The sequence below is a fragment of the Anas platyrhynchos genome, chromosome 2, assembly GCF_047663525.1.
Source record: "Anas platyrhynchos isolate ZD024472 breed Pekin duck chromosome 2, IASCAAS_PekinDuck_T2T, whole genome shotgun sequence".
NCBI lineage: Eukaryota > Metazoa > Chordata > Aves > Anseriformes > Anatidae > Anas > Anas platyrhynchos.
In genome coordinates this window covers 117,277,963-117,288,196 of record NC_092588.1, presented here as the reverse complement: position 1 = coordinate 117,288,196, position 10,234 = coordinate 117,277,963, and the positions used below count along the sequence as shown (strand labels likewise).

Below are 10,234 nucleotides of genomic sequence, written 5' to 3'. Positions count from 1 at the left end.
AGTGAGCTTTTTGAGGTGAGTTCCATCAGTTGCTTATACAGTACCTAGGAGACACTTTCAAAAGTACCCAAGGCATGAATGCTAAGCTATAACCACACTGGATTCTCTGCTGGGATGGTTATTTCTTCCCAAAACACATTATTTTTTATTAGGCTTGGAAAGAATTATCATAAAGAAATTGGGATTTCAGCATCAAAGCACACTGTGGTAGTGGAGACTGTTTACCTGAGAGAAGCTGTTTGTCAGCTGGGCAGGAGTATTAAAGGCTGTTGCTAAATGGACAAAAAGGAGTGTAAAAGAGGCAAACTTCCTAAAAAAGAAGAGGCAGGAAATGATCTTTCCTAACTCAGAAGAGAGACTTTCCAAGCTAGTGAGGGTCTGCCCCATTTTGCTTCACCTTGGAGGCAGCTACAGTTTAGGAAGGCTGAGATAGGCTGAGCGTGAGCTGTCCAGGTGAGTGAATTAGCAAATAATTTTGATTAATTCCACACTCAGATAAAAGGGAAAGGACTGAAGCAGGATGGATGGCTGAGGTGCACGCAGACAGTGAGGGAACGAGGAAACTTGAATGTCAGATAGCAGGGCATCAACACCCAGCCCAGAAAATTGTTTCCTTCCCAGTGTGGCACAGAAAAGCATTCACTTTATCAGTAAGAAGGCTCAGAAACACGGGATGATAAATTTTATAGCAGGATTACTTTTCCTGGTAGTGATATCTACAATGATCCAATATAAATTATTTACAAAATAAAGCCCCAGTCCCTTTCCTCCTTCAGCAGCTCTGCCTGCCTCCCCTAAGCACAGGCAGCAAGACATTTAATCAGCACAGTTTTACCTGGCTGTGGTTATCAGTAGCAATGCAGTGAGAAAGAATGCTGTGGCTAAAAGTGTTTCAGGCTTTTTTTCTCTTTACTTTCTTGGTATCATTCATATTTTAGATTGTTGGTTTTCTTTTTCCAAGAAAGACTATGTAGGGGTAACTTGTTTAAGGTAATAAAAACATATATATATGTATAAAGAATAAATAAACTGAATTATTAAAGAGGGCAAGGTAGAATTACACCCTAAAAATAAATAAATAAATTATGCACCCTTAAAGAGATCCTCACTTGTGTGGTATGTTTGTTTGCAGACTAGGGTAATACCCAGCAGCAAGAAAGATTGCTGCTTTTGGTATTCTACAAAGGTCTTCCTGATTTTGCTCATTTATAAAAGTCCTGTCAAAAAATTCCTTGTGCTGTGGATATCAGTGCATACACATCTGTATACACACACCCATCCTTAATTTCTCTAAACCATATGCCAGGCCTTCAACCATTTTCATCATGAGAAGTGTGCTTTCTGCCATATCCATTGCAGCGCTGTAAAAGTCCTTCAGAAATCTTTCCTCTGGGCCCTGGCGAAGTGGCACAGCCTCTGCGGCTGTGTGGTGAGGTGTGGATGTGAGAGGGAAGGTGTAACTGGGGACCGAGCCAAGTCTGAAATGCCGGTCTCAGCTACGGAACCATCTGGGCCTGATCTACCCCAAATTTTAGAAAGCTATCGTGCTGGAAAACAGGATTGCTGCGACAAATGTCATCAGCTCCTCCTAACAATCAGCAAGGTCTCTTCCTTCAGTACTTGAACGAAAAGGCAAACTGAACAGCCTGCTTCTGTCTTGCTGTGACACTTTTAGCAATAAAAGCTGCCTGGTAGCGAGACACATGAACAGCACTTTCCTGTACGTTTGATCCACCTCTGTTCCTGCCAGTGCGAATTTGGGCTTTGCTGCCCTGGTTTGTAATGGCTGCAGGTGCCACGCGGCACAACAGACACAGCAGGGAGATGTGGTCTGTGGGGAATAAAACGTATCTGAATTCAAGTCGCTAGATATGAAAAATGACCTCTGTACAGAGGTAAGAGAAAGACATAAGTATTACTGTAATCCCACCTTCTTCTTTAGTAGGGGAATTCATGGTAATGGGCAACAAAAAAAGCACCTTTGCCTTCGCCCTTAGCTTTACTTAAGAAGCCTCTGAACTTTCTTTCCTCACCACAGGCTTCAGTATTCCTTTTGTCTGCACAGGGGCACCCTGCAGCAACGTCTCCACTTCCCACCAAATGCAGACCTATGTAAAATACTCGGTGTGCCCATAGGTATTGGGCACTGTCCCGGCAAGTGCAGACCTCCAGGAACAGCTGAGGCTGTGCGCTGAGGGCCAGGCTGTAAGACGCCCGGCTCCACCCGTGGCAGCTGGCTGCTGTAGTAAAACTCTCCGGGGCTCGTGAAATAACCGACATGAAAGTGACGTTTGGCCCGAGAAACGGAACTCATTTTTCAATTGACATTAAAGAGGAAATCATTTTAGTGTTAGTTGATACTGCACAGGCGCATTTTCAGTAATTAAGGCTCAGAAAAAGCAATGGAAAGACCTACGAGGTGTGTTAAGAATGAAGCCAGAAGCAACATGTGAGAGGTGCCAGCTGAAAGAGTCCCTACACTGGCTGCTACACGTAATGGGAAACCTCGAGGAACTGCAGAGGGAAGGAGTAAACAGCAGCCCAGGAGAATCAAGCATGGAGGAGCCTCATTTGCATCTTTGAGTATGGCACAAGGACCCAGCAAATACAGTTGTAATTTCAGAAGTGTGTTATGTGTGGAAGTACATATAAAACCTATTCTTATGGCTTTGAGGTGCTGAGGAAGAAATTTTGCTCTATATCTTCTCTGGTCTCAGCCTGAAACACTTCTGATCCCATCCCTTCCTTCCCTGTCAGCTAAGAGGGCGTTCATATGCAGAGATTTATTTTTACTATTTTCTAATTTTGTACTCTTTCATTATATTAGATTTCAATTCTACATCCAGTTATAACATTTGGAGGGTTTCTAGAGATTTTTTTGCATCTTCCTTCTTCTAAATTATAATTCACAAGGATATTAGAGATACCATCTACTATGCACAAAATCAGATGACATTCCTGCATTTTTGCAATAGAAAGCCACAAAAAGCGGAGTCAGCTTGGTCCATGGGATATGTATATTTTTAATAAGGAATGCTCAAAACACCTAAAGGTAGAAGGTTTTGTTGTTGTTGTTTTGTTTGTTTGTTTTTCTATGTATCTCTGCCCTTCAGGACCCAAGTGAAATTACAGTAGTTCCCCTCAGCTAGCCCCCAGGCAGAGGTGGAGATCTGAACTAGCAAGACGGATATTATCATATCCCCAGGTGTACATGCTTTGCTGTTTATTGCCTAAATACTTTCCAGATTAACAGAAGCCACCTGCCTCTACTTTCCATGCTCCAAGTTTGTGCCACAATCTTTGAGCAGGGAGTTTATTGTTGATGAGGATGTGCAGCAACACCCCAGCAAAAACAGATCGTGCTGTAAGTGCATGCCACAACACTCCTTTGCTAACCTGCAAAGAAATCATTGAAGCTAAATTCCCTTTCCCTCCTTCCAAAATTGTGGTGCCTCCCCATTTACTATCAGCTGGCTTCCTCAGCCTGACTTCACTTCAGGTGGTTTTCATAAACAAACCGTCCTCAAATGACTTTTCCAAGGTTTTTCGAGGAGATGAACCAGCTACCTTGTTAATTTCCAGTTCTATGTTCTGGTTTCTTACAGCCACTACAAGCTCAGTGCCCCTCCCACCATAGCAAAAAGACAATGCTCCCAAGAACTACAAAGAAGACACAAGCATGTTCAAAGTTTTGTAATGTGCTTGTTTATCTGGTAAGATTTGATTTTATAAATGTTTTCTATTTTGCTGCTGTAACTCTTCATATCAGAAGACACTGCTCTCTTACTTACTCGACAGATTCTGTATAAATTTATGGTTTTGCATCAGTAATAAGAGCCATTAATCATAATAACAATACACATCACAGGGTCTCCCAGGCATTCACCACTGAACTTGTTGAACTGTCCTACAAATGAACACCCCACTGTCAGTAATTATTTCTGGGCTGAGACAGAAAACAATGAGCTTGGTTAGAAAAACTGCCGAAAAACAAAATTTTCTCCCAGTGGACTTTAATGATGGTGCTGGTGAGCAGGGAGAATCACAGATACAAGAGAGCAATTAAGGGGAAATACAGTTTTTGGAAAATGGTTTCATTTCTGTAGAAAAAGAAAAATTGTTTTTTCAACAACTCCTAGTCAGTCAAAACTATAGGCAAAGTTTTGTTTGTTTGTTTGTTTTGTTAAAAATGTACAAAGATTGTTCTCAAAGGTAATCATTGTTTTTGTCCAGCTTCATTTCTTCCAACAACTACATTAGCCAATAAGCACAACAGCCTTCTATTCACAGTTTATTTACATAAAAGAAAGAAATAGCGGGAGAAAAGCAATCTAACAGATTAGAGCAATGGGCAATAAATCCAATTCCATTCCCAGTAAAGTCAATAAGAATTTTTCTGCTGAATTCATTGGCTACAAGGAGAAGCCTGTGATTCAGACATCATAATATAAGCAATGAGAAGCAATGGAACATGAGTAAGAAGCGAGAATAACAGTAATAAGGCAATAGTAGAAATAAATCTTACATCTTAGTTGTTTTTTTTTTTTTTTTTTTTTTTTTTTTGAGAATACATTTTGACAGTGTATTCCCTATTGCCCTATTGGAGGGCAAGCAATAAAAAATAATAATAATAATAATTTGCTGGCTATAAAGATGGTTTAACCACAACTTAAGTCCTAAAATCTTATCCAAGACTACTCTCTCTTTCTCGAGAAGAACTGCCATTGGATTAGGATGTTATCTCAACAAGGATGGGATTATTGTTTAGTTATATCACATGTCTTCCCTGCTGCCTTTCCATCTGCTTTACTGAGGGGGGCTCCTGGCTCTCAGAAAGGTGGATGGAGCCTTGTGAGAGCCTGAGTGAGAAAGGAGGGAAGTGGGAGGCAGCTGCTCGATGGGCAAAGGGTAAAGAGAGCATGGGGAAAGAAAAGGAAGGAAAAGCAAGTGTAGGTGGCACATGTGCCTCAGCTGCAGAATCTAATTATCAGCTCATACATGGGCACATATTTGATCTTGTTCACCTATATGCTTGCATTCTCTGCTTTCCAGAGTATTTTCTTTGTGACACACAGAACCACTGACAAACTTTGCAGCCTTTTCTGAAGCATCCCAAATAATCATTTTATTGATGTCAGATTCCTGACTCATTTCAGGAATATCTGAAATGAATCTGAATATAAGAAAGCTGAAATAAGTCAAGCTACCTTTAAAAAAATATAAACAATATATAATGTTACCACCCTCACTGATAAAGATTTCAACTTTTTCTTTGTTTCTCTGCAGCACTCTCTGTTTTTGCTGCTTTTACTTCTGCCATGGAAACCTTAACCATGTTATCCCCGATTCTTAGTCCTTAGTATAACTGTAAATACACAGATATAAGCATATAATAATTTCATGAATTCTGTATTTTCTATTATATATTGGGAAGAATTTTTCCCAAATGACCCAGTTTTACATAACCTGGTGCAGAATTAGTCCTTATTCTTCTTGGGCAGACTCCCTCAGGCTTTGGTCTGTTCTGATTTGAGTGCTGTCCTTGAAGACAATAGCTTTCTCTTAGGAAGAAACTAGACCTTTTTTTTTTTTTTTTCTTTCTTAAAAATCTAAAGGGAATTTTGAGAAAGCTAACCCAAATTCTCCAAATAAAATATGACAACTGCCTTTCTCTGTCTATGTGGCCAGTGTTACTCCCAAGTATTCTCTAAAATAGATTGTTTATTATTGTCTGGAGACACTTTTCTGTCTCAAGAACTTCATTTACTGAAAGAAATGGAGACAATTCATGCCAGATGAAGTTGACATGCCATCAGAAAGAAAGGGGGGAAAAAAAAAAAAGGAAAAAAAAAAAAAGCTTGTATTCAAGTAAGTATTTGCTGACTATAAGATGCACTACATCTGGAGACATTGACTCTTCTGTTAAATCTGCAAGACTTCAGCCCATCTATCTCAGAGAGAATCAGGGATGGGAACAGTTATAAATAGTACAGATCCTTTACATTTTCCAGTAATCTATTTAAATTTTTTTTGTGGGTGATTTTAATGACTTCTCAACGACTACTGATCAACGTCAATGAGTCAAACAGTCTCAGATAGTCAGGGAAAATAGCTTTAGTTTTTGAGTCTTTTGCAGCCTGGAACTTTTATTTATTTATTTATTTATTTATTTATTTATTTATTTTGATGCACGCTGTGTCCCCTATAAATCATATGGATTAGGGCCTTCTTCTTTGGGGATTTTATTCATTCCTTTCTTATTTTAAGGTACCTGCATTTGTAGTTTTTAATATCGCAGCAACGCTGCTGCTGACTTCTTTCCACCAGATGGCACCACAGACTGTAATCCATATCCACCATCTATATGTGTATGTGTATATATATTATTTGTATAAATATATGTGTACATAAACATAATAATAGGTATGTATTTACTGGTATGAAGTGCTAGACAGCTACAAACTTTACCAACATCACTCATCTCTTTTCCTATCACATAAGGTGAAGAAAAACCATCCAATTGACACCTTGTATGGAGACCACACCAGAAACAGTGCCTTCACATATGACACATTCATGGTACCAGCAGTCAGTACTATTTAAAATACACATGATTAAAGAGAGAGTGCATATTATGAACTCTTACTTTGTAGTACAATTTATGGTAACCACTTTTTTTTTTTTTTTTCATTTTTTCTAAACTTCAATACCAGCTACATGTTCCTTCTTAAGTACAGTTCTATCATTGAAAGATTATTCCTTGGAATTCAGTTTTGAAATCTTTTCAGCCCAACCGTTCCACATTACATTAAGGGCTGCCTACCTAATGCTTTAATAGGAAATGGAAAGGGATGTCTTTTCTATCCTAATTGGTTGCTTTCCTTGTCTTAATTTGCCTCTTTGATAGTTCGATCAAATGCCTTCACTGAGAGAACAGTGTAGAGATCTGAAAGACAGGTAGAAATGAATACTGGTATGTATGATATGCAGAAAAATTATTTTAAAAGAAGCTGCCAAATAGCATTTATAAAATGTAGATTACATTGTGGGCTATATGTTTTTAAAAAACACTTGACAAATATGAATGTTATTTGGTATCACTTTTTTTTCCCCACCTTAATTACTTCTCAGTTTCATTCTCATTGTTTCATTTGTATACTCTAGAAACAAAACCTCCCCCTGATCTGAAAAGTCTTTAGTGAGATTTGTCAACTGACTGCTTAATGTCTGAGGTCTTGTGTGCATAGACAATCAAAATCGTATTAATATCTTTAAGGACAACAGTATTTAATTGTTAATGTTAGATCCTTGCTGGAAAGGTGCTCTCTCATGCTGCACTATAGACTGAAGTCATATGGCTATCCTATTGCAAACAGTTTATCAGATCTATAAAATTTTTGTTTGTGATTCATATCCAGGTTATTTTAACTTCTTATGTTTTCATATTTTCTATTGTTATTCTCTCCATGCTTTTAAGAGATATTTTAGCTTGTGTTATTATCACTCCTTTGGGGAATTCCTGTAAGCTATCACAACAATAAGAGGTGCAACACAAATGATACAGTGCTAGGTAGTGTATATGAGAAATAAAAATAGCATTGGTTGCCATTTTTATTTTTATTTATTTATTTATTTGTTTGTTTGTTATCTTTCAGTTTCTAGCTGTTCCTTCCCTCCTTCCTGATTAGGTGTCACAATGGTGAAACTGCCCTCTCCTAACCCTACTTTTTTAAAGCATTAATTTCTCACCCTTTCCAAAATGGGTAGACACCTGCTGCCCTCTAGTTCCTGCTCAAGACATCTTATCTGTCTTAGCCTGAAACCTAAGCAATCTTGAGTGTATCAAAAACAAGCACTGGGAGCCACCAGGAATAAAAATGGCTTGCTGTTTTACGATGGCTGTGGACTCCAGGAACCTGCAGCAAAGCAAGGAATAGTGATGAGCTTACTGTGCAACTCAAGATGCCATGAAGCCGAGTGACTCCATTTGGGCACCCTCAATGGTAACTGAGTGAGACAGAGAAGCATAATTCCTAGGATCACTAAACCTGGAAAAAGTCTTTGTACAGTAGGAAAGTGGCTAAGCACACAGAAGACTGCAGATTTGGCTCATAGCAAAGCAGTATCCTGCAGAATGAGCTCTGGATGCTAGACCCTGAGCTCAGCCTGGAGCTCAACATAGCAGTTGTTACCTCCAGGCTTAGCCTGCCTCAAATGATGGGCATGCTGTATAAGTTGCAGCGTGTGTGGAAGACAATAAATCATGCTGTTTGGGAATACTGCAATAATCAATGACCAGGAATGATAGATAGGTGTCCAGGGAGGTGTGTGCAAATAGATCTTAGCTTGGTACAAGGGATGGATTGAGATGCTTCCTAATTATTTTCTTCAGTCATTAATGTCATTTCTTAAAAGCATACTGTAAAGTACATTTTAATGTCTCATCCTTTAATTCTCTCCTGTTTCGCCTTCTTCACTCCCTGTAAATGCAGTGGCTTGTAGGCTTGATGGTACTTAATTTGTACATTTTTACTTAATTTGATGAGCTGTAAGTGCTCTTTTAGCCTACTGTGAGCATTCAATAATCCAAAGTGGCTGTGAAGTATATAAGTCCTGTTTCAGCTTTATAGTGCCTGATTAGAACAGAAATAATGTATTATGAAATCCTACTCAAATGCCCTTATTGGATCACGGCTATCCATCACAACTCAGAGTTAAAAACTGTCATGTCTTCCTGGTCTATTTTTTTCCTTCTCTATTACTCCACATTAACAAGGCTGAAGAAGTTAGCAACAGCAGCATCCTCATAGTTCTCTGGATATTTTCTAATAACATGCGATTTTACATTTGAGCTTAGCAGTGATCCTCCTCATCCCTTTTCCCGTGTCTGGTCAGTTCAGATCTCTGTCTTGAGCTAACTTTTGGGAAGGAATCATTAGTTTCCCCATCTGAAAAAAAAAAAAAAATGGAAATCAGAGTCTTTTCTCACATCTGCTTGAAAAGATAATAGATGATGTTTGCAAAATATTTTGGATCTTCAGGAACTTGTTTTTAGGGAAGAAAAAAAAAAAAAGAACACCTTTACCTTTGATTATTTTTTAAGGGTACAATACAGATTATTTTCTAGATTTGTCTGGATGACTGTAAGTGACTATGCAGAAGAAGCACGGGTAGAGGTGTAACTGCCCAGATCTGCCACTGACAAAAAGATACATACCTGCAAAATGCTGAGCAGAGCATATGACAATACCATCCTATATACTATATATCAGAAAGGATTTGTCTGTGCATTACCTGCAAGCACGTTTCCTAGATGAGGACTCCTGACTCCTCCTTCTTCCCCCCTGAATGTTTTCCCTTTTCTCTTTTCACATGGCTCTTTAATATCAGGATGCTCTAACCTACTTTTATTAAGAGGTTAAATGAAGCCAGAATGCTCCAGAACAGTGCTGTGTCTCATCGACCTCCCCTCCAGGCTGTGCTCTGTAATTTCTCCCGCTGTGCTGAATTGATGCTCCTCTCCGCGTGTGAAATAAGCAGTCGCTTCCTGAGAGGAGACGCGCTGCCTTCTGAAGTGCCCGTTCAGCGCAGCAGAGGACAAACTGTCTGGCAACAGGGGTGTGATTCAAGGGCTGTGATATGCATAAAAGGAACAAAAGAAGGGAGGTGCAAGCGAGAGAGGCTGGAAAGCAGACTGAGGAGAGAAACAGAAGAAACAGGGGAGAGGCTTAGTTTAGAGAATGAAGGCTAGAAAGCTATGAATATTAACATTTTTCGTATGGTGATGGAGCACCTGAAACACAGCAGGTCCTTTCAGACAGATAAAACAGACCAAGCAGACTTGCTCATGCCAGCACTCTCTTGTGAAAATAGGCCCCTGAAAGCACTGCTACTTTGCACTTGTGCATATCTTTTGTTTGTTTGTTTGTTTGTTTGTTTTTTTGTGAAGAATGTTTCCACCGAAATTCCTGTGCCACCAGGGGCTGGCTGGCACACAGCCAGTTAGCATGAGGATTGTCACAATGTACTGCATCGCCCTTTTTGGCCAGAGGGGACCATAACTCTTTTTCACCTTGGTTTCAGTAGCCTTGGCCTTTCATGACACCAACACCATCACCTTCTCCCCTTGCCAAGGTGAGGTTGGCTGGACGGCAGCAGCTCCAGTCCTTGCTGCTTGGGGGCTCCTCTGTCTTGGCCCACTGACCTCCAAGGTAAATGGAGATGCTTTACTGAA

The 10,234-nt window shown here is 39.6% G+C and overlaps 1 long non-coding RNA gene across 1 annotated transcript; it reads right to left on the bottom strand.

Moving 5' to 3' along the window:
* Positions 1-4,532: 4,532 nt before the first annotated feature.
* LOC140001578 (uncharacterized) lies at positions 4,533-9,705 on the bottom strand. The gene is made up of 2 exons (XR_011806925.1): positions 9,295-9,705; positions 4,533-8,948 (listed from the first exon to the last, which is right to left on the bottom strand). It is a non-coding gene; the product is annotated as an uncharacterized lncRNA (long non-coding RNA).
* Positions 9,706-10,234: the final 529 nt, after the last annotated feature.